Raw genomic sequence first — 15,080 nt, forward strand, 5'->3', positions numbered from 1 at the left:
TGACCTTTTGCATTTTGGGTCTCATGCTGTGTTTCTAAATCTCAGATTCTGTTGTGGGACACCTGCCCTCACTCTTCTCCAGCCTCCATTCCTAGGCCAGCAGCTGTTCTCACAGTTTCAGTTACTACTTCAAGGAGCTCCATGCTGCCAGGCCACTGCCTCCTAAGCAGCTTTACTCACACATCCCTCAAACATCTGGAGGGCCACATATCATGATCTGGCCCTCATCTCATCCAGGCTCTCAACCAGAAATATGCCGTCCTCCCTGCCACCTTCCACTAATTAGCACAAAGCCCCATAAAGTCTGCCTGCTCAACCTCTCTGGAAGCCACTGCCTCTTGTCTATTTCCACTGTGTCTGGCTCTTGGAATCTGTAGCAGGACCATAGCACTTGGTTTCTAGAGCTGCTGTTAGCTCTCAAAGCATCTTTTCATGAATTAGGAAGTTTCTCATGTACAAAGTTTTAAAATCTGTACAATCGTCAGTGATGAGAAACACATTGTTGGCATCTGCCTCCTCTAGCCAGTGTCAAGAAAAGCTCATATAGGCCTCATATGTACCAACGAATACAATGATTCCCAGTGTTGGGGTTTTGGGGTTTGCACAGAAGATGGTAGCGTAGGACAGTTCTATAAATCAAGCTTCTTTTTACATTGTAGGCTAGAACACATGCATCCAGTGGGAACCAGGCAAAGCCCTGCTGTGAGGATGATGTTTTGGAACATAGGCTGAGCTCTTCCCAGCAAGCTTCCCCAAACCCTGGTGTGGAGCCAGCAGTCCAGTTGTCTGCACACACGGACCTACTGTTGTATTGTCTGACACCTGACTCCCTGCAGGCAAACACCTGGTCTGCTCACTCCTTCTGCTTGCCTACCTCCCCCTCTCCCTGGACGAGATGAGTTTATTATTATCAGAAGCAGAGGATATATGCCTGCATGGGGCTCCTGGAGCATTCTTTCTCCTGACAGGGGGCAGCCCCCATGCCCTTGTGTTGGGGGTTGAGTGTGCCTGTCTGCTCTATGACTTTTATGCATGATGGTATGTGGGTGAGTTTTACAGAGGGGGCTATGCCAGCTGCTCCCAGACTCAGGATGTCTGAAAACCACACCACCTATGTGCTGTCTGGCAAATGAGCACACGTTAGCAATCTGCATGGTGTCCCAGAGCAGGAGACACTATACAGCGCAATCTTAATTCATGTTCAGAGTGGCCAGACTCTTGTCACTCCATACTGACTCTTGCTTACACGTGTAAGAATTGACTTCTTAAAACATTTCTCCAGTATTCCACGACCTTGTCTCTGATTGGCTGTCAAGTCTTACTACTTGCCATACCCAACAGCTTCATCCCACATCGGTTCCAGACCATACATGTACCCAGGATGTTAATGACTCTGCTTAGGCGGATGCTGTTCCCTTTGCTGGGGTGTCCTTTGAACCCATTTCTCTGGGAAACACTTATCATTAAGCACTCAACAGTTACTACCAGGAGCATCCAAATATCCTTTCCTGTCTCCCTTTCCCAGTTAAATTGTTTTCTTCCTGCATTATATTCTTGCTGTAGCTTGTTCAAGAAATATTTGCTATTATAAATTATATTTGTCTTATTGTGTGCTCACTGGGAATAAATGAAATAGCACAGCATTTAGGACTTTTAAGGTGCCATGGGGGGAAAAAAAAAAAAAACTTAAACCGAAAAACAATTTATCAACACAGGAGCTAGTCTAGTGTTTACCTTAACATTTTTGACATTTCTCCCTTCTCATGTTAGCAGTGCCCTTTAAAACCCAGCTTTCCACTTGCTTTCTGTTCCTTTCACAGGGAGTAAGTGATGAATTGTTTTCTTAGACACACAGCTGGCTTTGGGTTTGTTTATTTGTTTAGGTGTGTGTCTGGACAATGACGACAGCAGTCACTGGAATGCTCAGTGTTCACCCAGGGCCTCTTTGGGAGAGAGCTACTGTAGGACACCAGGAAGTCTAATAATAATATTTTTTAGAGTTAATATTGTATTTATAGTCTCTGATCCTTATGTGCAATTCCTTTTGAAGCAAGACTTCTACAGAAGGCATAAGGTACTGCAGTCATTATTGCTAATGACTAAAGTTGCAGAAGTTGCTCTATCAAATAATAGTTTTTAGTATCTCATACAAGAGACTGATTAAAAGAAGGTCTTCAAACACAGGCTTACTCTGTGTCTTTATATAAAAAATATCGACACCTCTGCATTAAAGTTTGACTCAAAGTATGAAGATGACCTTACAGTTAATAAATAGCTTAGTTCTCTGTTGGTAAAGTGCTCTTAGCCAAAAGGACTGCACATAAAGTGTCCTATTGCATAGTAGGACTTTTGCAAAGCAACATGCCAAACAACTGAATCCTCAACCAGGTCTGCTTACTCAACATGCAAAAAGTCAATCGCTGACATCAAGGGGATAGAAGAGAGGAGGTATTTATTGCCAAGTGCAAAGCAAGGAGCACTTGGTTAGTTCCTGGGTTCCCCAAGTAGGAGTTAGAGGTAAAGGTTCTTACAGATTGAAATTGGGACTGAGCGGTGTGTGATCAGCTCGTGTCCAAGTTCCTGCCTCATTATATTCCTGTGATTGGTCAGCAGTGCTGTGCTCTTCAGGGAGCTTATGATGGCCAGGTGGGCTCCCGTTGGTCTGGGGGAAGGGGGTCACAAGTAAGTGGCAGTTACCTTCTGCCCCAGATTAGGAATTGCCCTGCTTGGACCTAGAATTCCCCAAAAGAAGCTTCTCTGGACAATCCTGGCCATCAAGCTTTTATCTATCTGAGAAGCAAATGAATTCCTGATTAGAACCTTGTAGAACCAGCTATACCACTCCCAATTCAGGGAATTCTTTTGATAAAGGGCAGGTAAAGACACCTTGGGCTAAGGGAGACAGAGCAGAGACTGGGTCCTACCTTTACATTATAGGGGTTTGGTCTCAGAGTGACGATAGCTGATAATAATGTATTAGATATTTCAAGCTAGAAAAGAGAATCTTGAGTGTTATCAACAGCAAGAAATGATAAATGCTTGAGTTGATGGATATGCTAATTATTCTAATTCAATCAGTATACAATGCATACAGGTATGAAATATCACACTGTATCTCATGAACATGTGCAATGATTATATATCAGTTATAAACAAAATAAATTTTTTAAAAAACAGTATATGTCTACCTGTTTTACAAGTAGAGGCTGTACTTTATTTATCTTTGTTTCCAGTGTCTGTAATTTGGAAGGTATTCAACAAATGTTCCTTCAAGGAATATAGCTGTCTATGATGATTATGTTTATAAATGGCCCTTTACCCTTACTTTGTTCATGGTATGGAAAATAGGAGTAAATGAAGAGAAATAGGTGTTTTTGTTTTACCATCAGCCTAATCACCACAGATAGACTTACCAATTAGCTGTGCAGGAATTACTCTATGTAGTTTGAGCATCTCCAATCAGAAATGCTGCATAATCCAAAACTGTTTGAGGACCAACACAGTGCCACTAGTGAAGTTCTATACCTGAGCTCATGTAAGGGATTGTGGGAAAAATGCAGGTGTGCTAAAGTTACATAGGAAACTCTTTCAAGCTATGTGTTTAAGTTGTATAAGAAGTATCAATGAATTTCATGTTTAGGCTTGGATCTCATGCCTCAGATTTCTTTCTATATTGAAAAATATTCCACAATCCAAAAAAAATATGAAATCTGAAACACTTCTTGTCCCAAATGCTTCAGATTGGAGGTATGCCCAGCCTGTAAATATGTAAGAGAAAATATTGCCTTTTTGTTTGGAAATTACAACAGAGGTGGGTGCTCTGAAGCCAGGAGGGATGTGGCCATGAACTGACCCACACACACTTGGGTTTTTAGCTCTGGAGAGTACTAAATAAGGAGTGTGTATACTATCATATTCCTAAGCTTCACAGATATGTCCACTCATCAAATACTTAGTGAACACCTATATTGTATGCTAGGCCATGAGCTGGATATTTAATATATTTATTTTAATTATAAATAAATGAATATTATTCTTGCTGTTAAATAACTTTCTAAATGCTTAGACTTCTTTGGAGAGAGTGATAGAAAAGTACTTATCTCCATCTCTACCAACTATCTCCATCATTTGTGAAACTCTGGAAAGTATATATATCATGAATTTCCTTTAGCATGGTAATCGTTGCTGAGTTATTGAGTACTTGACCCCAAAAGCAATCTATTCACACTATATATATTACATAAACTTAAGTTATATAGAAAACAAGTTGACTGATAACAGTGTTTTGTAAAATATTTTTTTCTTCAAGATCCTTGACAGAGTAATAGTTAACATAGTTTTAAAGAATTACAAACAAAAAGTCAATTAATGTTTAAATAAACTGTCAATATTTTATTATTTACTGTTTCACTAGAGCAGAATTTCTAATGATTAAAACTGTAGTGCCGTGCATAATTTAGACACATTTAGAATTATTTAAAATGGAGCCCTAAGAAAGCCAAAGAAGAGGAAATTAAAATTTAACACTGAAAAACGGACAAACATGTTTAATTCAACACAACTGTTTATCTCTGTGTAACAGCTTATCGGATTGTGGGAAAGGGCACCAACCACTTCTTTTCAGGTTCCTTTCATTGTAAATCTGCCAAGAGCACTTTCTCCAGATAAAGAGGCTCCCACTACAGCCACATTCATATGCAGCTGGAGGAGGGCAGCTCTACAGTCAATGTTCTCCATTCAGGAATGATGAGTGACGCGTCAACTCTCAAGGAGCAGGAGCATGTGTACCCTCTCTGCAGGCAACCTGCTCACCAATGTTTTATTAATTGGTGCATTAATAGAATCTCCGAAGTTGCTGTGAATATAGTCTCTGGAAGATGTGGGCAGGAAGCATTTCTGTGCTCTGCATATGCTAATATGTATTTTCCTTCCTCCCTTGGCATTGCCCAGGGACTTGGTGTCGGAAATGCAATCCACTTTGACTCAATAAATGAGTGGTATATCTAGGGGAAGGATCGGGTCTATTTGGGACATAAAGTACCAGAAACCACGCTCCTTCCTCCCCAGAAATTAACCCTTAAGTTGCTGCTGGGCTTCTCAAGCGTACCCAGCCAATCTGAAGCAAAGGTAAGGTTAGTCCTAGCAGATGCAGTTTGACTATGATTTGACAGTTTCTCAGCTGCAGGAATTACAGGCAACAAAGAACCTGACTTTTGCTGCTAAACTTTTCATTTGAGTAAACAGACGCTGTAGCCATATGTAAGTGTTTAGTAGCAGAATATGTTCTTGTAGGATGCAATGCCTTTAGTTCCTTACTGGGGAAAAAAAGGTGCATTTTTCCAAAAGCATTTAAGAAGCTATTGGAGTAATTGACTATTTAAAATTCAATCATTTTTAGCAGGTCTAAAATGTCTCCCCCTTATAGCCCTCATCTTATTCTAGTTGAAAAGATTCTTCCATTTGCTGAATTCCCATACTCTTTGTGCTGTTCATCATAGGTATCAAATTTTCTTCTGTATTTTGTTTGTATATTTAAATACAAATATATATTATATTATTGTATATAATATATATTATATATTATTATTTGCATAGTTTTTAAAATTGAAATCTTTTCTTTCTTCCCCATTATACTATAAGCTACTATATATATGTATATCTATGTATATCAAAGATAATACTTTAGAAATTGTTGTATTTTCCACAATGCCCTAAACAAAGTTATCAAATAGTTGCTAAATAATAACATTCCAATAGCGTATAAGTTTTTGAGAGACTGGAAAATTAATCTGGAAATTTCACTCATAGCAGGAAAATCACTAACAAGTCTTGTCGTTTAAGAAATGAGGTTATAGTAGGTCAGGATTCTGCTTTGGCACTAGAGGAATTTGACCCAAACTGCTCTAGTCTGACTTTTTGATGTTAAATTGTTGATTGATTTTTAGGAGAGTAGAAGTATAAATTAAAATTGGAGATGTTGAGAACTTTTGGAGAAACTAGAAATAATACATGTTGTTCTCAGAGAATTTAGGAGGAATGGAAGATAACACATAAATGACAGGCTAAGTTCTCTAACAACATGAAGGACAGGGCAGAACACTGGAGGGCAGGACTTAGTAAAAGCCCTGTACTAAGACTGAAGTTAGGAAGAAGGGTGCTACTTGCTTTTAAGTTTCTTAAGTTTAAGGTTATTTGAAATCCCATAATGCTAATACAATTTCAGATAACCAAAAAACAGTGAGAATTGATTGATGAGAATGTTTTCTAGGAGCCTGTTTTATTCATAGAGAAGAATGAAGCCCAAGAATCCTGGTTGGATTAAAGAGAAAGACACTGGCATTTGACTGCAGGGGCCAGAAAGGGGCCCAAAGGAGAAAGGCCCACTTCTCTATTTGGCCTTGAACCAAAAAAAAAAAAAAAAAAATTGATTTTTTTTCTGATTTAAGAGGAAACTGTTTTTATGAGGTAGGCAAATAGATTCACATTTGTGCTAAACTTGGTTCCAGCAGTAATTGCTAGTAATTTACTTCTAATCAATAGTATTAACTTGGTTGGGTCATTCAATTATAGACTCTATGAAAGATTTATTAACTTCTCTTTAAAGTAAATCTTTATGTTTTTTCTAAAGACCAAGGTGCATTGAGTTTTCCTGTGTGTGTGATGTCATTTCAGCTGTTTTTTTTTTTTTTTCATCCTCAAGTTTCCTAACCTCATTAGGTAGCATCTGAATTGGAATCTCCTCAGATTCCCCACAGTCTACCTTGTCGTTTTCTTCTTAGAAGCTGCAAGTCTAACCTAAGTCATCTGTTTGTCAGTCACAAGCAGAGAGCATAGACTCTGGCTTTATCCAAAGGTTTCCTCTAGCTTGGGACACGGTGGTGAAGAAGTCAAAATGAAGTTCATTTTTGCAAGAACATTTTACCTATTGATAGGATGATCCACCAAATGGCTATTATTAACAGTGTCATGGGTAGTCTCTTTTTAGCTTGTGTAATTTCAAAGTATTTTTATAATGAGTTAACTTTTATAGCTTATTAGTCAGAAACAATTATATTATCTATAGCTCAGGGGAGATGAGGTGGGGAGAGAGAGAGAGGGAAGGAGGGAGGGAGGGAGGGAGGTACAGAATTTTTAAGGTGGAAGTCATTAGTAAATATAGAATTAGGATTTAAGAACACTTTGCCACTTTTTCCCATCAGATCTATAAAAGAGAACACACTGTACACTGTGCCACTAAAATATCACAGCCATTTCTCAACTATCCCTTAGTACATAAAATGGTAAGATATTTGAAACAGCACCATCTTGGCATAGTGTTCAATGAGTCTTTTTTTTTTTTTAAAGATTTTATTTACTTATTTGACAGGTAGAGTTACCAACAGTGAGAGGGAGAAACAGAGAGAAAGGTCTTCCATCTGTTGGTTCACTCTCCAAATGGTCACAACTGCTGGAGCTGCGCCGATCCAAAGCCAGTTCCCAGGAGCTTCTTCCTGGTCTCCCATGTGGTGCAGGAGCCCAAGGGCTTGGGCCATCTTCTATTGCTTTGCCAGGCCATAGCAGAGAGCTGAATTGGAAGAGGAGCAGCCAGGACTAGAACTGGCACTGATATGGGATGCTGGCGTCACAGGCAGAGGATTAACCTTCTGTGCCACAGTGCTGGCCCCAATGAAGTCTTTAGAATGTTTATAGCTGGCCTCTATTTGTGGCCAGATCATAGGAAATAACTAAAAATTGGACAAATATATGAAACAAACTGTGGTCCTTGGGAAGAAATATGAGGGACACCCCACACCATGCCTGGATTCCCCAGCGTTCTGCAAGGGGCACTTTCCTGCCATAGAGTAGTGGCAGTCTAATTGATCTGAAGAGGCAGAGATAAGGGTTGCATGCTGTTGAAGTCATTGAAATTTTTGGGTTGCAGAGCTGCATGGAGATGAGGGGCAGGTCTGCAGAGTGCAAGGGTTTGGTTGGTCGTACACGAGGTATTATCAGTGAGGCCTGGCAGAGATCACCTACCTACACTAGGGTTGTTACTGGGATTCATTTCTATCAGAGATATTACAGTGTCCAACTGGAGTGGAGACACCAAACAAGGCCCTTTACATTCCTTGTTGAAACACTGGAAATGCTGTAAGCTCTGTAATAATGAGTATAAAATAAGCCTTGCAAAAACTAAAATGATGTACCCGTCTGTTAGAACAAAACAAAAAACTCTTAACGGAAGATGACATAAACGAGACCACCTTTCAGAATAACCAACATGCAGTAAAAGTTTGACACATGAGAAAACATGGAAATGCCACCCTGGTAAAGAGAGAGAGAGAGAGAGAGAGAGAGAGAGAGAGCATTGTTCCACACTGTTGAATTAGCAGACAAGGACTTTAAATCAGCTATGATGATCATGTTCAAAGAACATAAATAAGTAGAAATTAATAAGTAGGAAATCTCAGCAGAAAAGGCAAATAATAATTTATCAACATTCTAGAAGAAAAAAGTACTGTATTAAAGTACTATAACAAAGTACTTTGTTAAAAATGTAATGTATAGGAGTGAAATTGACACTTTGAGTTTGAATGATCGTTAATAGCTCTTGTCCCTATTTCTTCTTACTATCTGTTACTCTTAGTGTAAGGTTAATCTTGTGAGTATAAAGTGAACAAAGTAGATCATTGTAAAAATTAAGAGGGAATAAGAGAAGAAGGAGGGGCAAGGGTAGGGTGGGAAGTATCACTATGTTCCTGAATCTGTATGTATAAAATACATGAAATTTATTTACATTAAATAATAAGCTTAAAATAATAAAATTACTTTAATGTAAAAAAATAAATAAAAATTCCATACGGATGGGGAGAGGGGAGCAACAGCTTGGACATAGCAAAAACATCAGTGAATTTGGAGATAGAACAAAAGAAATTATCTGACCAGCGAAAACAAAGATTGATGTGAAATTTAAGTTGAATTGGACAATATGAAGTTGTTAACTATGGGTGTTACTCCAGTTTCAGAAGAAGAGGAGAGAGAATGGAGGAAAAAAATACTTAAAGATATAATGGCTGATAATCCCCAGATTTGGTGATAAAAGATGACAAAACCAAGAGGCTCATCAAACCCTAAGCAGGATAAATACAAATGAAGTAGTTTGTAGGTAAAATTCAAGATCTGAAGCTATGAAGTTGCTGGGAGAAAATACAGAGGGAACACTCCAAGATGTTGGTGCAGGGGATGACTTCTTGAACAAGACCCCCAAAGGACAAGCAACAAAAGTCAAACTAACAAATGGGATTATAGCAAACTCAGAAGCTTCTACACAGCAAAGGAAATGATCTACAGGTTGAAGATAGATCCAACAGAAGTGGGAAAAATATTTCCAAGTTACCTATCTGACAAAGGATTTATATCCAGAACATATCTGCAACTTAAAAGACTCAACAACAACAAAAAACAACCAATCCAGTTAAGAAATGAGCAAAGGACCTCAATAGACAGTTCTCAAAAGCAGAAATACAAATGGCCGACGAATATATTAAAAAAATGCTTCACAGTGTTAGTCATCAGGGAATTGTAAATTGAAACCACAATGAGAGACCACCTCACCCCTGTCAGAATGGCTAAAATTCAAAACACGGAGAATAACAAATGCTGGCGAGGTTGTGGAGAAATGGGAACACTTATACACGGTTGGTGGGAATGGAAACTAGGGCAGCCACTGTGGAAAACAGTGCGTAGATTTCTTTAAAAGGTAGAAATAGACTTGTGGTATGATCCAGCAGTCCCATTCCTGGGTATATACCCAAAAGACATGAACACATTGTATCAAAGAGATACTTGCACCACCAATTTTATAGCAGTACTGTTCACATAGCCAAATATGGGATTAACCAAAGTGTCCATCATTCCCTGAATGGATAAAGTGTATTGTACCCACAATGGAATATTATCTGCTATAAAGAATGGCATTCTACCTGTGCATCAAAATGCACACATTGGAAGGACGTAATGTTAAGTGAGATGAGTCTGACGCAGAATGACAAATACCACATGTTCTCCCTTATATGTGGGAACTAAAATAAAGAAATGCATGTGCATATCAGTATTGCTGCAAATATAGTTTTGTAAACCTTTGTTTTAAACCTTTGTTAAACCAATGGTTAAGAATGTTTTAATACCATAGTTTTAATGATCTGTGATTTCTTTAAAGTTTGCTATAGATTGGTGAAATGTCAATTTTTCCACACAATTATTGTTTATAGTCATTGCCTATATTCCCATTAAACTAAGGGCCTTTCACTTTTTACTTATTAAACTTCTTATTTGGTAAAGAATTAAACCTTTTCACTGTAATGTAAATTTAAATATGTTGTCTCAAAAACTGAAAAAAAAAAAGGTGGGAGGGAGGAGAAGGGATTATCACTATATTCTTATAATTGTATCTACAAACTAAGAATCTGTCAAAAATAAGTAAAAATTTAAAAAAAATTAGGTAAAAATAATATGTAGGTAAATCATAGCCAAACTTGTAAAACCAAAGATAAAAGAAAACCCTAAAAACAATAAAACAGCAGAGAAATGAATGGTAATGACAATATGAATGAAGATTGACTTATTAGAAAAAATGACAGCCATTGCCCAGTGGAGTAATATCTTCACAGTTCTGTAGAATCATAAATTCTGTTTCCAGTTAAACTGCACTTCAAGGATGAAGATGAAATAGAGATATTCTTTTAGGCAACTGAGAAACTTCATCTTTGGACTTTCACTATTAGCAATGCTAAAAAAAAAATTTCAAAGTAAGAGCTAATGACAAATGAAAAATCAAACCTAGACGAAGGAGTAAAAGGACCCAATGGTCAATATGGAGCTTAATACAGAAGAATATCTAAAAGGCTGGCCATTAGGTGTTGTTAAGAGAATTTCATGAAAACTGCATTCATCATATGAAAAAACTAAGGAGAGAAGATTTGCATCACCACTTTGTCTAGGTCGAGTTGACTTCTTTCTGTGTGACTATGTATGCATTTATCCTAAATCCTGTTACCTGGGAACCTTGTTGGTCCCTCAAGAATCCACCTATGAAAAGAAATGTCTCATAATTCAAAAGTCCTGCTTCTGGGAGTAGCATCGAGAAGCATATTCTTTTATTTTATTGCTGCTAATAGATTCATTCCAAGCTGAAATCCAGCTGGTACGCACTGGTGCAGCTGTACCAATTGAAATACTGAAATTCTTCCATCCAGCTGGTGATGCCAATCCACCAAGCCATGTGAGTATTTCGCCACTCTACTGGCTGTTCTGGTTCCTGCTCTGGCATATCTTCATCACCTTCCCTTGCACCCCATTTCCCAAATTCCCTCATGACCCAGCAACCAAAGCATTAAATTCTGGCACAGTAGAGTCTCTAGGTTCAAGATCCAAGGTTATGATTGCTTCCATTTTGATAACTTAATCCTCATTGGTAAGCCTTTTGAATATCACCCTTGAATTGGCCTGCTGAATTAAGATATTGGAAATTTGGGGAAGGTTTCAATTTTAAGCAAAATCCTCATCAGCTGTAACAAAACTGGATTTACTCTGGTAATTTGACTGAATAGCATCCATTTCTTATTATTCTGGAAGCTACACCACAACTTTCCTCTGGAAACTAACACATATATTCCCAATGTGTTGTGAAACTGTTCCTGGCTTGTGACACAACCTGAGTAACCAGATTGTTAAGTGTGTCTGGCCACGGTAGTTGGTTCAGGGGTGAGCCTGTGACTAAATCATTATGAACTAGTCCAATTTACAGACATATTTTTGAGGCACCAGGGGGAAATCATGCTACTTGTGTTAGAGTGGCCGAGTGGAAAGGATACAGCCTAAGCAAATGATGGCCATTTCACCACCACGAGTAAGAGCCTGAATTGGAAAAAAAAAAAAAAAAATCAGAGAAATGCAGAGCTAGGGTGTGGACAAATTGTGTGTACTGCTTAATCCAGCTAAAATTTCTCAGCTGTGTGAGACAATACATTCCTTTTTTAAAGTGAGCTTGGAATACGTTTTATGTCACTTGCCATTAAAGATTCCTGTAAGGTATCTCTCTGCTTTCCCCACCCCATTTCCATTACCCGTGTGAAAAATATATCAAACACCAACCATGTGCTAATAATGGTGATTAATGATTATTAATGATGATTAATAGATTATTTTATTCAATCCTGCAATTTTTCCTACCTAATTATGCTCATTTACAGCTGCCTGATGCTGTCTTGAGTCTCCGATGGTCCCAGGCTTCATGATGGCTCCTGTTTTGCTACCCTACCTAAGATCAATCTTCCCACAAATGCAACTCCTCCCAGAATTCTCATTTTTCTCAAGTATTTTATTTATTACAAATCACCTGATACATTATGACATCAGTTTTAGCACATTTATGCAAGTCAGTTTGTTACTGGGTCAGGAGTAACCAAATTCTAAAATGGACTAAAAAGGTGAATTTAGAAAAATAACTTTTTAGTCATGGTATTTTATATAATTCAGTGTACCTATATGTATGTACTAGGGTCAAACTAATGTTATTCAAGTCATAGCACTTAGAAGCCCCATATGCAAATAGGAGCCAACCTGTGTATTTCAGACATTAGGAGATATCCATGAGGATTATGTGGGCTGCCCAGAATACCTGCCAATTTCATTGGCATTGTTGGACAATTATCTTCCCCATGACCAATGCTAGTAATAGCTACCACTTACTGTTAATTTATGTATACCTCATTTAATCCAGAAAAGTCCAGGATAATGTTAGTAATGTCATTTTACACACATGTAACATGCAGCACGGAGAGGTAGTCATGTGCTAGCATGGAGGAGCATCAAACGCTGGACTACAGAGTCTACATCCTGAAACAGTGGCTTTCAAATGTTGTTAATACTATGACCCAGTGAGAATATTTTATACTGTAACCCAGAGCACTCACACACATGCATATTTTGGGAAATAATATTCACCCTTTCTACAAAATTCCTTAGGTCAGTGTTTATATTTTCTATTACATTCTCAATTTTTATGTTTCCTTTTAAAATACTCAGTGTAATTTCCTAAATCAAAATGCTTGATAGGTTTCACCACTTGATAGGTTGCAAAAACTTGATTTTCAGTTGGAAAAACACTGATCCAACTCACAATGTTGTATTCTGAGTGTCTTCCTATTCAGTTCTCTGAGAGTGAATTTTAAGAGCATGTTCTTAAATTTACTACCATTGGCCTACAACCAGATCTTGGGAACTTGTAGAGGGACTATGCTGGTTTAAAACACTCCCATCATGACCAATTTAAAATGTGGTATATATACACTGTGGAACACTACTCAGCCATAAAAAAAATACGAAACCCTATATTTTGCAACAAAATGGATACAACTGGAAATCATTATGTTAAGTGAAACAAGCCAGTCCAAAAATATAAATATGTTTTCTGTGGTTTGTGGCAGTTAATAAAGGATCCATTCAAAAGTAAAGGAATGAAATGGACATTTTGAGATATGATTGAGAAAGCCACTGCCTGTGATGCTGGCATCCCATGTGGGATGAACCATCATACGGAAGATTTCTCCCTCCCTCCCTCCCTCTCTCTCTCTCTCTCTCTCTCTCTCTCTCTCTTTCTCTCTCTCCCTCTGTGTGTGTGTGTGTGTGTGTTTGTCCTTGTCTCTCTGTATTGCTGACTTTCAATTGAAATGAAAAGAAAACTAAGCACATCTTTTAAAAAAGGCTATTTTTACTTATTTAAAAGGGAGAGAGAAGGGGACTGAGAGAGAGAAAAACAGATTTCCATCTGCTGGTTCATTCCCCAGATGCCTAGAACAGCTGGAGCAGAGCCAGGCAAAAGCCAGGAACCAGGAACTCCATCCTGGTCTTCCTCATGGATGACAGGAACCATTTTGAGCCATTACATCCTGCTTCCGAGGGTGCACATTAGCAGGAAGCTGGTTTTTAAAAATCAATCCGTGGAGCTAGCACTGTGGCATAGCAGAAAAAGCTGCCTCCTGCAGTGCTGGCATCCTGTATGGGTGCTGGTTCAAGTCTCGGCTGCTCCACTTCCAATCCAGCTCTCTGCTATGGCCTGGGAAAGCACAAGATGGCCCAAGTCATTGGGCCTCTGCACCTGCACTGGGGACCTGGAAGAAGCTTCTGGCTCCTGGCTTCGGATTGGCACAGCTCTCGCCCTTGCTGCCAACTGGGGAGTGAACCAGTGGATGGAAGACCTCTCTGCCTCTGCTTGTCTCTCTCTGTAATTCTGACTTTCAAATAAATGAATAAATAAAAATCAACCCACACACTCTGATATGGGATTCCAGCATCCCAGGTTGTGGCTTAGTCTGTTGTATCACAATGCCTGCCCCAGATATTAGTCTTGAAATTCTATGCAACTACAGTGTCCATGCTGACAAGTCAGGGCTGCCTTCCACCCTGTGATCTGCTTCTTCATGCATTTCAGGGAGAATTGACCACTACTTCCTTTGTACATTTGCAACCGTAGGACGTACCAACATACAGCTGCTACCTGAGACATTTTCAAAAGGCAGGGCTAACATAGCTCTTGTACAGCGTCAAACTTTTTAATTTTTTAAAGGTTTATTTATTTATTTGAAAGTCAGAGTACATAGAGGAGAGGCAGAGAGAGAGAGAGAGATCTTCCATCTGCTGGTTCACTCCCCAATTGGCCGCAACGGCTGGAGCTGCACCCATCTGAAGCCAGGAGCCAGGAGCTTCTTCTGGGTCTCCCACGCGGGTGCAGGGGCCCTAGGACTTGGGCCATCTTCTTTCTTGCTTTCCCAGGCCATAGCAGAGAGCTGGGTCAGAAGTGGAGCAGCCGGGACTAGAACTGGCGCCCATATGGCATGCGAGCACTGCAGGTGGCGGTTTTACCCGCTCTGCCAGAGCGCTGGCCCCTCACTGAACTTTTAAAGTGGTTCAGATTCTATTTGTTCTTCGAAGACACTAAAGATAACACAGAGCCCTCATACAACAGAGCCCCAGGTTTGTGCATTTCCTTGTGTTAAATCCAGCTAACAACCATGAACTGTGGCACTCCTATGTTCCCCAGG

Source organism: Lepus europaeus, chromosome 20 (genome assembly GCF_033115175.1).
Source record: "Lepus europaeus isolate LE1 chromosome 20, mLepTim1.pri, whole genome shotgun sequence".
NCBI classification, from domain to species: Eukaryota; Metazoa; Chordata; class Mammalia; order Lagomorpha; family Leporidae; genus Lepus; species Lepus europaeus.